The sequence below is a fragment of the Aedes aegypti genome, chromosome 2 (genome assembly GCF_002204515.2).
Source record: "Aedes aegypti strain LVP_AGWG chromosome 2, AaegL5.0 Primary Assembly, whole genome shotgun sequence".
Lineage (NCBI taxonomy): Eukaryota > Metazoa > Arthropoda > Insecta > Diptera > Culicidae > Aedes > Aedes aegypti.
The window spans coordinates 329,183,026-329,202,879 of record NC_035108.1 but is presented as its reverse complement, the minus strand read 5'-3'; positions in this window follow the sequence as shown (position 1 = coordinate 329,202,879).

The window sequence follows — 19,854 nt, the reverse complement described above, 5'->3', positions numbered from 1 at the left end:
TTTTCATTGGAAAAAGTAAAACGATGTGTTTTTCAATGCTTTATATTCAATCAGTTAAAGGGTGCTCACGTGACATTACTTGCATTATGTGCATGAATTGATTTTCATTCAATTTTTGTCACTTTTGATGAAATGCGAAAATGTGATTTAATCAGTTACGCGCTTTTTCCATGTTAGTCCAATGTTTGAGATCTGGGCTCACAGTGACAGCTCATGACAGCGGAATCCCGGCTCACTATGACGTACAGAAATTTTGTATTGGTTTCTCCCTCCCAGATAGCGACCATTCACTCTTCGTTAATTTTGTTCCTTAAATACGTTTTCAAGTTTTTCAACGACGAGAATGATCTTTCAGTGCATTCAGTTACAGTAGAAAAAAAATGCAATTATTATTAGCTGTTAATCAAAGGAAAAACAGCAATTCAGATTTTGAAACAATCCTAGCTTGTAGACGAATAATTCGACATTAAATTTTCATATGGGTTTATCTGCGATTTCTCTTCTATTTGCTCTTTTTGAATTATTGCGGAATTAAATCAGAATCACATTGCATAACATGTTTTCCTGCTGTAGGATAAATAAACACTAAATCTTTCCTAAGCCCTTATGAAGAAGCATTGTGTTTTTGCAGATTAGGAACGGAACCCACATCCCCTTTGAGTTAGGATTTCATTTGTAACCATTGAAAACAAATGAAATGCTCCCCTGAAGGACGTGAAATTTGGCTGAATGCTCCGTTAACTAAGAGATTGTTGAAGCTTCGGATGTTACATCAATCACCTGTTAACAATTCCAATATATCTACTTGTATGTGTGAAAAACATTTCGTCAAAAGCATCAGTAAAGCGAAGTATGCACTTCAACAGAAAAGTAATGGCCTATCTAGATGCGTGGGAAATTTCTTACAAGGAATGCTCAAGAAAAGCATTTTTCTTTAATCGCAGTACGCAGTACGCGCCACTGTAGTACACGACACTGAAGACGGCCTTACAGTTGAGGTCGAAATACGCGTATCTGTCAAAGGATACAAACTCTAGTGGAATTAAATGGTATAGTACTAAATTCGGTTTTTTCATCTACTTATAGGTATTCTACTAAACAGCTCGAAGATTTATTATCATTGTCCAATTGTTTTTCAGTCGATAACCTTGACGATACATAAGCCAGTGCTGCCAGTATTCTTTTTAAGCAAATCTTGTGAACAAATTCAGATATCAAGGCTCATAGTTTGGTTGTTCCCTACACGTTTAATTCATTTAAAGCAATAGAGGATGCTAACTTTCTTAAATTATGATTTATATTTGAAACAGACGATATTTTAAGAGAAAATTTGCACAATTTAAATTTTCTCTTAAAATATCGTCTGTTTCAAATATAAATCATAATTTAAAAAAAGATAGCATCCTCTATTGCTTTTAATGAATTAAACGTGTAGGAAACAACCAAACTATGAGCCTTGATATCTGAATTTGTTCACAAGGTTTGCTTAAAAAGAATACTGGCATTTCATTATTTTGCGCTCAATTCAGTATTTTTTATTTATTTTAGTATGGTTGGATCACATGTTGTTCACTTAACTTTGAATGTAAATAGATTTGAAACAAAAGAATTTTATGTAAACTCTAATTTATGAACTAGCAACACGGCCGGGTTAGCAACAAAGTGCCCTGTTGCAATCCAACTCAACGATGCGAAAGTACACTCAGAAATAAAAATAGTCACAAAATTACTAAACTTTAAGCATTAATGACTATTTTCTATCCGCCTCTCTTTCATTCTGCTATGAATTTCTACACTAATGGTGGTAAGCTCCATCGAAATTAATACGCCAATCGCGTATTATCCTCGATTTTACTAATAGCGGTAAGCTCCATCGAAGTTAATACGCCAATCGCGTATTATCCTCGATTTTACCATAGTAAAATCGAGGATAATACGCGATTGGCATATTAACTTCGATGGAGCTTACCACCATAAATATAGTAAAATCGAGGATAATACGAGATCGGTGTATTAACTTCGATGGAGCTTACCACCATAAATTTCATTTCGCCTGGGTTGAAGCTTAGCGATGCTTCAACCCAGGCGAATTCTTAGCAGAATGAAAGAGAGGCAGATAAAAAATAGTCATAAATTACTAAAATTTAGTAATTCTGTGACTAACCGTCCCGCATAGAAAAATACAATTGGCCATACATTTCAAACAGCAAGTTTCCTGTTTCTGTTACGGTTAATGTTTCACAAACAATCTCTTTTATGTAGAACAAAATGAAATCGAAAGCTTTGGACAGTAAAAAATGTTATGAGTACTTCATACGAAATAGTGATAATCTATTAAAGGAGTCAAAAATGGTTGAACAATTTGGATCGAAAACTCTTACGAATGATGATTTTGCGGTGTTTGTTTCAATTTGTGCAACCCACCTATACATAAACATTTTACAATATATAACAATTACTTTACAGTTTGGCAAACCGTTCATTGGACTGATATGTTTGTGAGCTATTTTCTATTAGACCATTTCCGTCAAAAAATTTTATTGGCTCATAAGCTTCCTTATAATTTACTGAACAAACTTTATTAATATGCTTATAAGTTTTAAAGCCTCTAACTATTGAAAAATAACTAAAAACTGGCGGCACGATGTTTTACCCCACGGTGTCCTATGAATTATTTCACTCCAATTTTTCTCATACCCCTATTTCCCCTACAATTTATCACCACCGCGGTGATGAAGAATTTCAGATCAGCTGACTGCCAAACATGACAGTTGTATTTTGTTTATGCTATTATTTATCATTATTCATAAATGGATGCAGCTCCGCTCTTTCATTCTGGGAAAGCTTCTACTTCTGGATCCACAGGCCACATCCTCGTATTCTGCTAAGGTCACCGAAACGTCCGCGGCCATCATGGGAAAAACCTCCACTTCGACGGATTACAACATCTACCAGCTCCACCATCAGAACCGTAGTTGATTGATGGTATTATTTGGAAGGTCGAACGATTGCCATCGTCATAGTGCGATCTGTTTTTTTTTTTCTTGCAGCATATCACTTCCCATTTTTTTACCACCCAGCATTGGGTACTTGTTCCAGCCGCATTCAAATTAATAGTCATTCCTTTCAAACTAGGTACTGTGGAGTTGAGATAGTCGTAGAGTGTTTCTTCCTCTTCCGGTCTCAAGGCCGTTGGAAAGCTGTCGAAGATTTTTCTAATAGACCATTTCCGTCAGACCTTACCCCCTATTTTTATATTTTTCTTCGAAAGACGATTATTTTTAATGATTATTGACGCTTTCAGATCTAATTTATATGCACTCCTGATTTTATTGTAAATTTTTGAAAATTCGAGAATTTACCACATTTTGAGTAGTGCGGCACAGTTGTTTCAACCCTGTGGGTAAACAAAGTGGAGATTTTCCCACAACTTTCAAAACCCCTGCGCTGAGTGTTTGTAGATATGACGAAATGTCAATGTCAAATCAAGCACACGAGACGACACGACAAAATGGAGAAATCTGAGGTCCGATGGGCAAGCTTCGTTGTAAATGAAGCCCATCCTTTACTATTGTACTTATAACAAAAACTTTTACCGGAAGACGACTGCTAATAGACCGTTTTAAGCTTAGCAAGTGATGGAATTCTCCTTGGAAGCATTTCTGCAACGCTGCGGAACGTTTTCTACAAGAGGGGCATATTGGCCGGTTTGTTTTGAAACGTCAAGAATTGGACCGTTTGCAGATTTTTCGGGGAGACCTACGAGAGTGGTAAAATGGGGAAGTATGTATAATCCATTGGTCATATGGTTCCGGAACAGCTTGACGACATAAGCAGCAGATATCGAACGGTAGGGTAAACAGGTATAGGCCCCCCTAAGGAAAAACTGCTCTATCGCAGTAGCAAATCCATTACTTATACAGTTTTTGGTGTCAAAGTGTTATTTACTTAGTTAATCATGCTTTGCATGCAACTTTTTCTTGCCAGGTAGCTTCTAAAGCGAGTACAAGACGTTATCTGCAAACGGTCCAATTCTTGACGTTTCAAAACAAACCGGCCAATATGCCCCTCTTGTAGAAAACGTTCCGCAGCGTTGCAGAAATGCTTCCAAGGAGAATTCCATCACTTGCTAAGCTTAAAACGGTCTATTAGCAGTCGTCTTCCGGTAAAAGTTTTTGTTATAAGTACAATAGTAAAGGATGGGCTTCATTTACAACGAAGCTTGCCCATCGGACCTCAGATTTCTCCATTTTGTCGTGTCGTCTCGTGTGCTTGATTTGACATTGACATTTCGTCATATCTACAAACACTCAGCGCAGGGGTTTTGAAAGTTGTGGGAAAATCTCCACTTTGTTTACCCACAGGGTTGAAACAACTGTGCCGCACTACTCAAAATGTGGTAAATTCTCGAATTTTCAAAAATTTACAATAAAATCAGGAGTGCATATAAATTAGATCTGAAAGCGTCAATAATCATTAAAAATAATCGTCTTTCGAAGAAAAATATAAAAATAGGGGGTAAGGTCTGACGGAAATGGTCTATTAAAGCTCAAAATATAATTCTAATAAATTTAAAAGAGCTGAAAATATCAAAATCGAGAGATTTGGTTATCCAGAATCTCAAAGATTTGCTGCCCTAAAATCGATGATGTTCCGGATTTCTAGTCCAGTCCAGGCATTTGTACGCCTGTCTTCCGAAGGAAGGTATAGCCGATGATCCCCGGACCATAAAGGCCTAAACGCAATGCTAGCGGAACGGCAACGGAGGCGAAACCAGTTTGGCCAGAATGGATCACACCATATCGACTGAGCTGTCAACGAATGGAAGTGAGCCAACACCAAGTCGACGAGCATGTTATAGCTCATGCTAACGAACCAGTTACCGTTGCCGTTCCGCTGTCATTAGTTTGGGCCTTTATGTTTGATGGGATCGAAATATATTGTCTCAAATGTATGGAATTCTGTCTAGGCTTCCGTGTTTAGGCATCAGAAGTAAGCGGCCGAATGCCGAATGATGTCAGGCCAGAAAAAAAAGAAAATGGTTCAATTGGAGGTACACTAGGCGAACCGAACTAGCCTTTCTGCACTTGTGGAACATGGGGTGGTGTATATTTTGGGGTCTCTGTTGTGCGGTAACTACCCCAAACCTTAAAAGTCAACAGCATGGAAGTATAATGAGTGGTTAGGCATTTATGGGAAGTCCAGATACTCTCCAGATACCAGATCCAGATCCAGATACGGCTCCAGATATCACAAAGAATTGGAAAAGGCCCCTAGTCCTATTAATTCAGCATAGATCGCTTCCACAGGCTTTACATTAAAATTAAATAATCAAAATTATTTATTATTTAATGAATATGTACATGTACTTCTTCCAAGAACCTGTTAGAAATACCAGCTTGAATGAAGGTGTTCGATTATTATTCAATTTAGAGGATTGGGATTTGTTACTCGAGTTGTTCATCCTTCTTGCGTCCACTGAAAGCACCCAGATAGCATACTGGTCCCACTGTTCATCAGGATATTCTTCATACCGTCCAGATTGTTAACTGCTGAGCCACCCATCAGGAGCAAACGGAGAATGCGAGCATGCATGCACTTCTTTTTTCCGCCGGAGTTGATAAAATCTTGAACTGATTATAACTCCAAGATTGCGTGGTGTAGTACTATATTAATCATAGAGTATATCTATAGAGTTATTGTTTAACTGTTTCCGGAGTGCACCTAAATCTGAAAATAATAGCGATAGATTTCATTGTCACAAACCAAACCAGTAATTTCATCAAACTTACCTCATCTGGAAGACAGCAGGTGGGGCGATAAGGTTACAAAACAAAGGCCTCAGCTCGTAATGAATACGCATGGTAATAGTTTATCACAGAATATTTCCTCAGAACATGTCGAATAAGTTATTAATTAAAAAAAATGCAAATACTCACACGATGTGATTTCTACAGCGATTGAAAACACGATGAAACGATTGACATTTCAAAAAGTAAACAACAGCTGATGATAGGGTTATCAGTTAACCGGTTTTACATCCTCACTTCTAGGGTTACTATTTTCGTTCCGCATGTCTCAAAATATTGAAAGATTTCAAATTTTTGAAATTTTGTCAAAAATTCAAGAATGGTATAAAAAGAAAAATTCCAACGGGAGTGTTAGTGAAAAATAATTATCTTTCGAAGAAAAATATAAAAAACGGGTGTTAGATCTGACGGAAATGGTCTATTTCATCACCCTAAAAAAAATAAACTGCTATAGATTTAGCTTTATACGATCCCCATAATTATGAAATTATTTTTGCCGTTTCCAGACAATTTGATAAAAATCTGAACAATCTTTTGGTGATTTCTATATTTTTAATCAAATAGGTTAGCAAAAAAACAAAATATGTTTAATATGTTTGGCACATTCATTTTCACTGTGTAGAATATTTTTGTCATGTTTTTCATCGCGCATTGTCTAAAAAAAAAACAAACCAACGAAAACATTTTCTGCTGCTGCTGGTTCATTTTTATTATAATACACATCTAATCGAGCACCGGATTCGATGGTAAGTAATCATTTTCTGAACTCATCCCGTCCAGCGGCATGTAATGTGCTACTATTTTTTTCAGTTTACTTGTGATGCGAGGCATTTGAAATTGCAGTTCTAGTCGCTTCCACCAAGCCACGGAAACGTTGAGAACACCGGACACAACCCGAAATAAGCAAGCAGGCAAACGAGGCAAACTGAACCCGTTCTCATAGCTTCGGTGGCTGCTGCCTGATAGTGAAGGGAGTTAGGTAAGCTGTAGACCTCGAGAGGATGTCCAGGACTTGATACACTCGTCTCATTCGGCTATCGCCTGCATGACTAACCCCAGCTTCATAGGTACGGAAACGTGGCCAAGCTGCCGGATGGAAAAATGTGTCCGTTTGTGTATATTATGACATGACATGATGAATCCAATTCAAGCGAAAGTGTGTCAAGTAATTAAGATTAAATTGATACATAATAAAATTTTAAACACGAGTGTTCTTGTTTCATTACTTATAATGACACATTTCATTGCATTTTCTTTTATTGTATAAATACAACGGAACGGTTCGATATACACACTAAGATTTTATTACCGAAGTCGGTAAAATTTTACTGGGTTTCTGAACAGCAGGGTTAACTCAGTAATTCTGATATGTACCGAAAATCAGTAAATCTAAAAGCTCTTCCAGTTGTCAAAAAATAACGATTTAGTCAGTAATGATTGGTGTACATAATTACTGGGTTTTTCGGTAAATATTTTGCTTACTTTTTTTTTGCTGAGTTTTTCAGTTTCAAATGTAGGGCCTTTCCGGTGCTTCCTATGTTTTGTACGCAATTCTGTTTCATTGATACTTAATGATTTCACCCGGGACCTTCTCACTTAAACAATCAAAGATTTCAAAAATGTTATAATGAAATGGAGTGGTTTGTTTGAAATAACAAATTTAAATAATCCAAAATTGGCAATCAACACTTTGTCTCCGAAAAAAAAACTTGTTTTGCGTGGCTCTATAGCTATCTTCTTGGCACACACGGCTTCCCGGCAACGACACAGCCCCAACCCAAGGGGTGGATCACTTTATCGATGCACATTTGATGTGCATCAAATGCAAGAAATGCATTTTTTATCATCAAAAAATCAACTTAGCACTGATAAATGAGATCACAATCAAATTGTCAAGCTAGGCGAGTTGTTGATTGTTATTGATTTAATTTTCTCTGCAATCCTGATTAATATTTATTTTCTTCTTCCAGGTTGATTTTTAGTTTATCGGAGTAGATAATGTTGGGCAGAGGTGGACACGGCACAACGGAAGCGAAACACCGAAGAAAAGGGACCGGGCTTGGAATGAAACACTTGTGTGAGAAACGAGATAAACTTTAATACACTTCTGTTCGGGTTGAATAGTAACGAATGAATGAAAAATCAACTGTACTTTGCACTGTTGCTTTGCCTTCTCCTTCTCAATGATGCGCTTTTGGCGCGCTCGCTCGATGGTGCAGTGGGTAGCATTCAGGGTTGCCACCTTGGTTACCACTCACCGAATACTGCACGGAGAGGAAACAGCATTGCATATTCCATCACTCCTCCTCAATGCTGATCCTCGCTGCATTCCTCGGAATATCTCCTCCTGACTTCTTGCTCTTCTGCCTTCTTGCGCTCCTGCCGTCGGCTCTTGCTATGCCAACAACGTATTCCGACAGATGACCAGGCGGAACGCCCCGATTACTCCTCATGGATCGACGCATGTCTTCAGGAGTTTCCTCCGCACTAGAATCATGAACTTCTTCCTTCACTTGTAACGGATCTTGTTCTTCTCCCGTATTGTCCAAATCAAAATAGTCTTCTTCTTCACTTTTGTCCAACTCGGATCCATCGAAATTGTCCACTTCGGTAGGCTGTGCCCCCGAGAACCACTCAACTTCATTACCTTCATTCACTTTCTCCCGTGATGAACACTTCGGATCCTGCATTTCCAAAAACTTCGCATCTCGGCTAATCGTCACCATATCCGTTCCGGTATCCACGAACCGGTAGCCTTTATGCTCCTCCGAATAACCGATGAACGTTAATTTCTTCGCCTTGCTCTCGAACTTGCCACGTTTCACTCCTGGAACATGCACATATGCCTGACATCCGTATGCCTTCAGATGTCCCAGCTCAGGCTTGCGACCACACCACTTCTCGTACGGTGTCGTATCTACTGACCGGGACGGAAGCCTGTTCTGCAAGTATGCAGCAGCAACGCAAGCTTCTCCCCAGTAACGTTTGTCCAAACCAGCATCCAAGAGCATCGTTGTAGCCATCTCTTGTAGCGATCTGTTCTTCCTTTCGGCCACTCCGTTTTGCTGAGGCGTATACGCAGTCGTATACTGTGCCTTTATACCTTCGTCAGCAAAGAATCGCCGCAACTCTTCGTTGGCGTACTCGCCACCGCCGTCGAATCGGATAACTTGGGGTTTCCGCCCAAACAAGTTCCCCACGTACCTCACGTATTGCTTTATCTTACCAGCAGCCTCCGATTTCTTCTCCAGAAGATAAACGACCGTGTATCGACTGAAATCGTCGATCATCGTCATCAGAAATCGTTTTCCACCAGGCGTCGTCGTTCGCATTGGACCACAGAGATCTGTGTGGACCAACTCCAAAACACGCTTTGACTTTCTTTCCGCTACTTTCGGAATCGGATTCCGCGACAACTTACCCTCCAAACATGGCTCGCAAGTTTGTCTGATGCCGCAATCCGTGATCTTCACGCCTACGCCCAATTTGCCATCGACAATCTTCGACAATACTGCCGGGTCTCTGTGCCCGAAATGCTTATGCCACTGATGTTGGCAGTTATGATTGTGCATCTTACCTTCCACTTTCCTTGCGACTTCCGCCAGCTTCAGCTTGTACAGGGATCCAGTCTGCTCTCCGGCAACAACCACCTTACCGCTGACGTCGCAAATGGAACAGCCATCCTTTCGGAATTTCACCACAAATCCTTTCGCGGTTAACTTGTCCACAGATACAAGTCCACTGGTAAGTGAGGGAACATACAACACATCGCGCAACTTTACTTCGATTGTATTATGTATCCGGTAGAAATCAAGACCAACATTTATTTATAATTATTGTTTTCTCGGGCCCCGTGCGTCGCAGCTAATATGTGAATAGTGCGCTGTGTTCATAAAAATCGTAAGAATGCAGCGCCACACTAAAAAACTGATTTCAAAATCGCGCGAGTTGAGGCGCGTCGCGAGTCTCACTGGCGCGATCCGGTTTGGTGGCGGTGCGACAATATTTCCATCTCCACATACACACAACACAACACCTTCACCGCATCCAGCTGTGGCAGCAACTTTGCCGTCGGCCAAAATCACATTTGGACCAGCCTTGTCTTCGAACGTCGTGAAAAACTTTTTGTCACTTGTCATGTGGCAGCTCGCTCCACTGTCGATGAACCAACATTCACGCTGTCCATCATCCGCCACCATGAAGCACACACCGGCACTGTAGGTTTCGTTTTTCACTTTCTTCGCATTTTGCCTGCCGCTCGATTTTTCTTCTGGCTTCTTCTCGTCTTCACCGCTTTTCTGATTCGCCAGATAAAGCCGGCAATTCCGACGCACATGGCCAGGCTTGTTGCAGAAATAGCACACTCGTTGTGAAACACCACCCACACTTTGCATTGCACTTTTCATCGCTTTCATATCAAACGAATCACCGGATCGCTCTTTCCGCCTCTCGAATTCATCCAGTAGCTTCGATTTTACCAGATGCATGGTGATATCGGCATCGGCACGACTCTCTAGGGCCGTCACCAATGTTCCGTAGGAGTCGGGCAAGCTGCGCAGGATCATCGCGATCCGCAGCGACTCTTCCAGCGGTTGCCCCGCATTCGACAAACGGTCGAATAAATCTTCCAACACTACCAAATGGCACTCGAGATCACCACTTTCCGCGAGATTCACACTGCAAAGCTTTTTCAATAAAGACACACGCGACGTGACCGTGTTCTTCTCGTGGTATGCTTTCAACTGTTCCCAGAAAGCTTTCGCACTGTCCGCGTTTTTCACTAAACCGAACTGATTGTCCTCGATACACAAACCGATTGTGGCACGTGCTTTCCGGTCGTCTTTCGTCCACTGATCGGTAACCGGTTCTGGCTTCACATCGCCCACCACATACCAGAGCTCCTCCCTGGTCAGAAGCATCTCTGTAGTGTATTGGCATCACTGCAAACGTGAATACCGTGGTTACTCCCTGACTACGGTTGCTACCGATCAAAACACCGATCATAGTAAGTGCTGTTAAAAGATAGCGATCAGAAAATTAGTTATTAAGTGAACGTCAAATAAACCAGAAGCAAAACTAAATTTGTCTATTATTCAAGACGTCACAGTTTGGCGACGAAAGGAAAAAATCAAATTTTCAAGATTCCGTCATGAATGTGAAGCCTCCGGAGTTCAACGTTGGCGATTCCTGGCCACTTTACCAGGAACGCCTGGAAAGATTCTTCGTGGCCTACGAACTCAACGATGAAGCGGACGATGAGAGGCGAGCTGCGTTCCTGCTCACATCCGTGTCAATGGAGGTATACCAGATTATCAAGAATCTGTGTTTTCCGGACAAGCCAGAAACCAAGAATTTTGCCCAGCTCTGCGAATTGATGCGCCAGCGGTTTACCCCTACGGTGGTGGTTTTTCGAGAGCGTTCCAGATTTTTCGAAGCACGTCAAGGCGACAGTGAGACGGTGGTCGAATGGGCTACCCGTTTGAAAAAGTTGGCAGCCGACTGCGATTTTGGTGCCAATTTGAGCGACTTCATCAAGAATATGTTCGTCGTAGGATTGCGTCGTGGCCCAATTTTTGAAAGAGTTTGTGAAGAGCAACCTTTGGTGGCCTACGAAGATTTGGTGAAACTGGTTATGAAGAAAGAGTCAACTCTACAGCAGCGTGGTATGCAAGAAGTGCACCGGATCCAAGGAGATAACAGGAAGAAGAATGAAACCGTGAAGTGTTTTGCTAGCGGAAAGGAAGACCATGATTTTCGGAAGTGCCAGTATAAGAGCTACGTTTGCAAGATCTGCGATAAAAAGGGACATTTGGCCAAGGTTTGTCCATCAAGAGAGAAGGATGCGGCGGCGAATCGGAGTTCCGGTGGGAAAAAAAGAAGCCCGAAAGTGAACCATCTGCGTTTGAACAAGGTGGACTTCCTTCCGCCCGTGCTGCTGAAAATTTGCGTCAACGAGAGACAGATTGACTTCGAGATGGACACAGGAAGTCCAGTGAACGCCATTTCTACGGGACTCTTCCATAAGCTATTTTCCAACGTGAAGCTAAATACGGATGTCCAAGAAGAGTTTGTGTGCTACAACGGCAGTAGTTTCCGGGCGGTCGGAAAGTTCTACGCTCGTATGAGGTACAAGGCCCACGATTCCAAGGAGGAAATTTTCGTTTTCGACGGTGACCGGCACCCATTGCTGGGACGACAGACCATGTCCAGCTGGGGTCTGAAGATTGATTTTTGCGCATTGACGGTTGCTGAGGACCACATCAAGAAGCTAGAGACGATTTTGTGCAAGCATGAAGCTGTTTTCACGGGAGAGCTAGGCTGTTTGAAGGATATGAAGGTCCATTTGCCACTGAAGGACGAAGCAGTACCAAGATTTTGTAAACCAAGGAAGGTGCCATTAGCTTTGAAGGAAAAGGTGGAAGCCGAGTTGGATCGTTTGGAGCGTACAGGTATCATTACCAAAGCATTCACGGCGGATGTGGAATGGGGAACACCACTAGTACCCGTTCTGAAGAAGGATTCATCGATTCGTCTTTGCGCTGACTATCGTGTTACAGTCAATCCGTTTCTGAAGGACGACCATCATCCGTTACCTATCATCGATGAGATTTTTGCGGCTTTGCAAGGAGGTAAGCACTTTTCCAAGCTGGACCTCAAGAATGCTTATTACCAGCTCGAGGTCGATGAGGAAACCAAGAAGCTTTTGTCGTGGAGCACCCATCGAGGCGTGTTCCATATGAATCGTTTGCCGTTTGGAACGAAGACCGCTTGTTCCGTGTTTCAAGCTACAATGGAGAGAGTGTTGCAAGGCTGCCGTGGAACTGTCAGTTACCTAGACGATGTTATGGTCACCGGGTCCACTACCGAGGAACATCTACAGAACCTGGATCATGTTTTGCAACGGTTCGAAGACGCTGGATTTCTGTTGAATAAAGAAAAATGTGAATTTTTCAAGGAAGAAGTGGATTTCCTTGGCCATTACATCGACAAGGAAGGGTTGCATAAGGACCCACATAAGGTGAAGGCCATATTGAACGTGAAGCCACCAACAGACGCTAAGGAGGTCCGTTCCTTTGTGGGACTCGTGAATTACTACGCCAAGTTTTGTCCCCATTTGGCACACAGTCTGAAGCCCCTGTACGAGCTGCTGAAGGAAGGTGTTAGTTTCTCCTGGACTAAGAAGCAACAGCAAGCGTTCGAGGAAGCTAAGAATCTCATTGCTGGAGAAACGGTGCTGGTTCACTATAATCGAGATCTTCCGATCAAGCTGTACTGCGATGCATCGAACGCAGGAATCGGAGCTGTCATTACTCACGTTTTTCCGGATAAAAATGAGCGTCCGATATCGTTTGCTTCAAGAGTTTTCAAGAAACACGAAGGCAATTATTCAACAATAGACCGGGAAGCTTTGGCCATTTACTACGGAGTCACGAAGTTTTACAGTTATTTGGCCGGTCGACATTTCATTTTGATGACCGATCACAAGCCGCTGATTGGATTGTTCAGCACAAAGGGTGTTCCTGAAACAGCAGCGAGACGACTTCAACGATGGGCCGTGTTTTTGTCAAGCTTCGACTATGAAATCCAGCACGTGAAAGGTGTGGACAATATCCCGGCAGATTTTCTTTCCCGTTTTCCGTTGGCCAGTGTCGAAGATGAAGATGAGTTTAACGACGATTTTGCAGAAGAAGACCCGACAATATTTCTGAACTTTTTGGAACAAGAAACTCGTTCGTTAGTCGAAAGGAGGCAGTTGAAGGTCGAGAGTCGTCGTGACAAGACTGTAAGCCGTGTGGTGGAGTATTTGAAGTCTGGTTGGCCATCGAACATCCTGGAAGAAGAGATCAAGAAGTTTTATTCCAAGCGAGATGAACTCAGCGTTGAGGAAGGTGTCCTGCTTTGGGGTTATCGCATCGTAATTCCAACCAAATTGCGGAAGAACATCCTGATGGAGTTACACTCGGTTCACTTGGGCATAGTCAAGATGAAGAGCCTTGCGCGGTCATATTTCTGGTGGCCGTCAATGGACAAGGAGATTGAAGAGCTTGGACGAAAATGCGAATTGTGTATTCAGTTACGACCAGAGCGGACGGATCCAATATCACCGTGGAGACTTACAAGTTCCCCTGGGGATCGAGTTCATATTGACCATTTCCAGTTCAGAGGTGCCGATTTTCTGGTTATGGTGGACAGCTACAGCAAGTGGATAGAGGTGTTCCCAGTGCGCACGCTGACATCGAAGGAGACGATTGAGAAGGTCTGTGAATATAAATCACGTTTTGGACACATTTCCACTTTAGTCTCAGACAACGGTACGGCGTTTTCCTCGGACGAATTCAAGAATTTCTGTATGAATCGAGGAACCAAACATCTGCGGACGGCACCATATAGCCCGTGCTCCAACGGGGCGGCTGAGAATGCAGTGAAGACGGTTAAGTCGGCCTTGACGAAGCTTTCTTCTGACCCAGCATTTCAGAAAAAGACAGTCGCTCACCGTTTATTTTCCTTTTTGGAAATGTACCGTGCAACGAAACATGCTACTACGAACGAAAGCCCTTTCAAGCTCATGTTCGGGAGGGAAATGCACATAAGGTTCGATGTACTGAAGACGGATAATACCAGGCGGCAACAGGAAGCGAGTTTTAATCAAGATCGTACAAGATCCGTGACTTTTGAAGTTGGTGAAGTGGTGTACGCAAGAGATTACCGTGATCCGAAGAAACCAGCCTGGGTGCGAGCAACAGTCGTGAAGAAACTGGGTACTGTCCTGTACGAGTGCGAAGCAGCGTCAATAGGTTTGATCAAGAGAAGAAGCCACCAGCTGCTGAAGTATCCCTACGACGATTTCGACGACGAACACAGTGGGGCTACAACCAATGCGAGGGAACGTGAAAATGCTGAATCCAGCGACGAGTCGGTGTACGGAGATGATTTCGTCGAAGTAGAAGAACCACCTCGAGTCGGTCAACGACAACCAGACGGAACATACGTGACTAGATCAAATCGAGTAGTGCGCCCTCCGCGCTACTTAGAGGGGCAGTAGTTGTAGTGTATTGGCATCACTGCAAACGTGAATACCGTGGTTACTCCCTGACTACGGTTGCTACCGATCAAAACACCGATCATAGTAAGTGCTGTTAAAAGATAGCGATCAGAAAATTAGTTATTAAGTGAACGTCAAATAAACCAGAAGCAAAACTAAATTTGTCTATTATTCAAGACGTCACAATCTCCATCCGGAACTTCCAGATCTGCCAGTTGTGGTTGCTCAACCTGGCAAACGTGAATTTGTTCGGCTCCGCCATTTTGTTCTCCCGAACTGAATCACCACAGCAGGAAACAAAATCCAATCACACGCGGCGCGAACACCCGAAACAGGAAAACAGTTTCTCACACTTTCTTCCTAAACTATCCGGAAATAATATTTCGGATTTCCTCTGGGACCATTACCTGTTGGGCAGAGGTGGACACGGCACAACGGAAGCGAAACACCGAAGAAAAGGGACCGGGCTTGGAATGAAACACTTGTGTGAGAAACGAGATAAACTTTAATACACTTCTGTTCGGGTTGAATAGTAACGAATGAATGAAAAATCAACTGTACTTTGCACTGTTGCTTTGCCTTCTCCTTCTCAATGATGCGCTTTTGGCGCGCTCGCTCGATGGTGCAGTGGGTAGCATTCAGGGTTGCCACCTTGGTTACCACTCACCGAATACTGCACGGAGAGGAAACAGCATTGCATATTCCATCAGATAAACGGCGGAGAGTATTAGAGCATCTTTAACGGGGGCGACTATTTGGGTGATTAAAATGATCACCCCCAGAGTTGTCATTTTAGTTTAGTCACTCATTCTCACACCGGTGGCTACCATATTTAGTAACTCGTTACCGTACCGGTCGTTGCTTTTTGGGTTAACATATGAGTTGTGAAAATAATGGTGATCAATTCAGGTTGGGAATTTTTGTAACTCTGCTGGAATATCTATTATATTCTGGTGCGGAATTATTAGAATTCCATCGGAAATTTTTGAGATTGTTTATGAATCCAACTGGATGCTAATTTGATTGGAACCCTTGCCAATTCTACCGGAATCCTTGTAAATCCTACAAGAAATATTGCAAATTTGACCGTAATTATTATGAATCTGACTGGAATCCTTGGGATTCCGACTGGAATTCCAGTCAGAATCCCGAGGACTCTAATCTGAATCCCGAGGATTCCAGCCGGAATCCCTAAGATTCCAGCCGGAATCCCTAAGATTCCAGCCGAAATCCCGAGGATTCCAGACGATATCCCAAGGATTCCAGCCGGAATCCCGAGGATTCCAGTCGGACTTCCAAGGATTCCAGTCGGATTCCCAAGGATTCCAATCGGAATTCGGAGGATTCCAGACGAAATTCGGAGGATTCCAGACGGTATTCTTATCAAAATCTCTTTCCAATTCCAGTCAGAATCCCGAGGATTCCAGCCGAAATCCCAAGGATTCCAGCCGGAATCCCGAGGATTCCAGTCGGACTTCCAAGGATTCCAGTCGGAATCCCAAGGATTCTAGTCGGAATTCGGAGGTTTCTAGTCGGAATTATAAGGATTCCAGTCGGAATTATAAGGATTCCAGTCGGAATTCAAAGGATTCCAGTCGGAATTCGGAGGATTCCAGTCGGAATCCCAAGGATTCTAGTCGGAATCCCAAGAATTCCAGTCGGAATCCCAAGGATTCCAGTCGGAATTCGGAGGTTTCTAGTCGGAATTCTAAGGATTCCAGTCGGAATTCCAAGGATTCCAGTCGGTATTTTTATCAAAATCTCTTTCCATTCCAGTCAGAATCCCGAGGATTCCAGCCGAAATCCCGAGGATTCCAGTCGAAATCCCGAGGATTCCAGGCGGAATCCCGTGGATTCCAGTCGGAATTCTAAGGATTCCAGTCGGAATCCCAAAATCCCATAATACTCCGAAATCGATAAATTCTTACGAGGATTTTCGAATATTTCATAAACTTCTATCGGATTTCCAATAACTGCATCAGATTCCTACAAGGAAAAAAAATTCCGCGGTTAAAATTACTATTTTAGCTGACTACGCCCATTCTTGAAACTACCATGGAATTTCAGACCAATTTACTATGTTTACGGTACACCCCACCACATTACTGGTACGTTTGACAGAAATAATTTACAACAATCTGATTTCGACTACAGACATGGTAAAATCAAGCGCATTTCTGGTCTGCTGAAAATTGCCGGTGCGAACGCTTAAGTTAACCCCCTAAAATGGTAGTTTTTACCGCACAATTTTTTTGCGTGTAGTATTCTTATCAAAATCTTGAAGGTTTACCCGAATTCCCAAAATTTTGAAATTTCTACTTCATGCGCATCATGCATCAGATTTCCAAAACTTCAACCAGAATTTCATATCCCACACCGTATGCTTGAATTCAAATCGAATAGCAGCGCAACTATCGCGCTGCTAAATTTGCTCACCCGATGCTTTCCGAAGGCAGCGCTGTCATTTTGCTACCCCGGTTAGCAGCGCCCGGTACGGATCAGCGTAATGATACTGCGCTATGTAATTTAGTTTAGTCGCGCACCGTTACGGCTGCTCTTACAAACCTATTTAGAACATTAGAAGACATCACAGAGGGAACTCTTGGCCATTTTATTGGAATGAAGTAGAATAAAAGCTAGGGATAAATGTATGATTAAACATGTAACACTGGTAGAAGGGAGTTGCTTTGAAGAAACTTTTCAACCACTCGAGTTCCAACAAGGCACATTGCAAGCGTTAAAAAATACAAATTTGCTACCTAATTACGGTTTAGAGCACGAAACGGAAAAGTAATAGATTTACTGGTGCGTCCATAACACGTTGGTTATCAAGCAACAAATGCATCGAATATTGACTAGTAGTTGGAGAGTAATATTTCCTCCAACATATCCATTGTATCTTACACATTTTTAAAATCCCGTCCCTAAATCTCAGATATAGTATTGTGTCGCGGGCCATATTTTTTCAAAACAGCAATGGTATAAGTTAGTAGAACAGCGAAAGGGCCAGATATGGGAAGGGTCTTCAAGCTATCCACGAATCGCACAAAACGAGGCCGCAAACCGTACATTGGGCAGGCCTGATTTTAGCTTTAGGTTAACGTTCAACGCTTCATCATCGTAATAATCGTTCATCGAAACTTCAAAAGCAGTTTTTCTATGCAAAACTGAAAATTAGTCGATGAAAATGTGTTCACTGTGTTTCAGTTGGAGAATGGAATACAGTGAACACATTATTTTGTAAATTTTCCTGATTTTGAACGAAAAAACTGCTTTTGAAAATTCCGAAATCAATGACGGATCCTGTCCCCTTAACTATACAGTAAATCAATAGTACACGATTATTTTATTCATATATTTGGGATGCCGGTTTAAAATTTTTGTTTGCTTTGGGGGTATGAAGAACCAGTATCCACAGTCCCTTCTTTCCATTCATTTTGTATTTCGTCTTCTCGCGCGGAAGTTGCACTGAAGCTAAGATATATGGTCTTTCAGTTCCAAAGAATGCTTGTATTTTTCTCTAAGGTTTTGTCAGCTAACAGCAATAGGATGTTGCTCCTCCGAAACTGCAACGGAACTGTTGGCATCTACGGAGATTGAATCCTGAGAATATTCCTTACATAATTTCTTCTGGCTAGTGAAAACAGGATGTTCCGGAAATCAGTCGTCGCGGTAAGCGGATGCCGTTATTCATTCTTGACCCTTAACGACTATGGTCACTTTATCGAAGCATTCTATGGGTCGTAATATCCGAGCATGAATTTAAAAATAACTTCAGCAAAATAGACAACGTTTTTGAATATGTTTTATCTACCTCAATAGTTATGTTCAGAAGCTGAAAAAAAAAACGTTTTGGATTATTGCTCTCATTAGAATAGTGATTACCCTTCAATTTCCGGAAATCCGTGACAAGAATCACATCGAATTGTATCGAACTATCTATTTTTTGGATTTTCAATTTCTCAATACATCATCAAATTTGACATATTTTGTTTTCGCTAGAGATACGATCTAAAGTAAGCCATGAGCTTCGTACGAAAAAAAAAAATGCATTTAAATGCAGATAATTTTTCCGATGCATCGAATGCATCAAGAGTGATCCACCCCTTGCCCCAACCCCAATAAGGTTGTACCGTAGTTTCATTGCCTGAATTTGGCTTGGATAATCGAAATATATCCAATAATAATCAATTACCATTCGATTACTTACCATGCAAAGTAGAGAAGGCACAGGGAAAATCCGCGATTGATACAATTTCTTTTGTAAAGCTCGAGCTCATCGATTTTGCAATTATTTCTGATGCTAGAGTTATTATTTGACAATCACCCACATGCGGATTTGATTTCTTTTTATTTTACCGAAAAACTCAGCAAGCAATTTATCGATACTGAAAGTCGGTTCTAGCATTTTACTGACTTTATGATTTTACTGGGTGCTATACCGTAAAGCTTCAAAATAGCCGACTATCAGTAACGACAATTACCAAAATGGACAAAATGGAAAAAAATATTGCTGAATATCAGTGATTGAAAGCAGAAAAGCTGAAAATTCGGTAATTTTCCTAATTTACGGTTCTAAAACCGTAAAAAAAATACTGAACAGCCAAACTGAGATTGAATGTGTACGGTTAAAATATTATAAAGCACCAAAAGCTGATAATTACACATAAATATGGTTTAACCAAAGACAAATTAAAGACCCTGATGTCCCTTGTAGTTGCCCAAAATTTTATGGCTCATAAGGTAATCTAGAATATCGTTCAAAGTGTACTGCGATCTGTCAAACTTGGGTACCTTTTGCACTACCGAGGGACCAAATGCAGTACTAGAAGTGTTACCCAATCTGAGCCCGAGTGCGACGGACCTTGTTTAACTGTATTCGAACTGTTTGTCTAACAATGAATTTGGCAAAAAAAATGGATGGTATACCCACCTTTCGACAAACTATCCACGTCAAATTTTGTTCGAAAAAATTGTCATTTTTGAATGGTTACATAACTT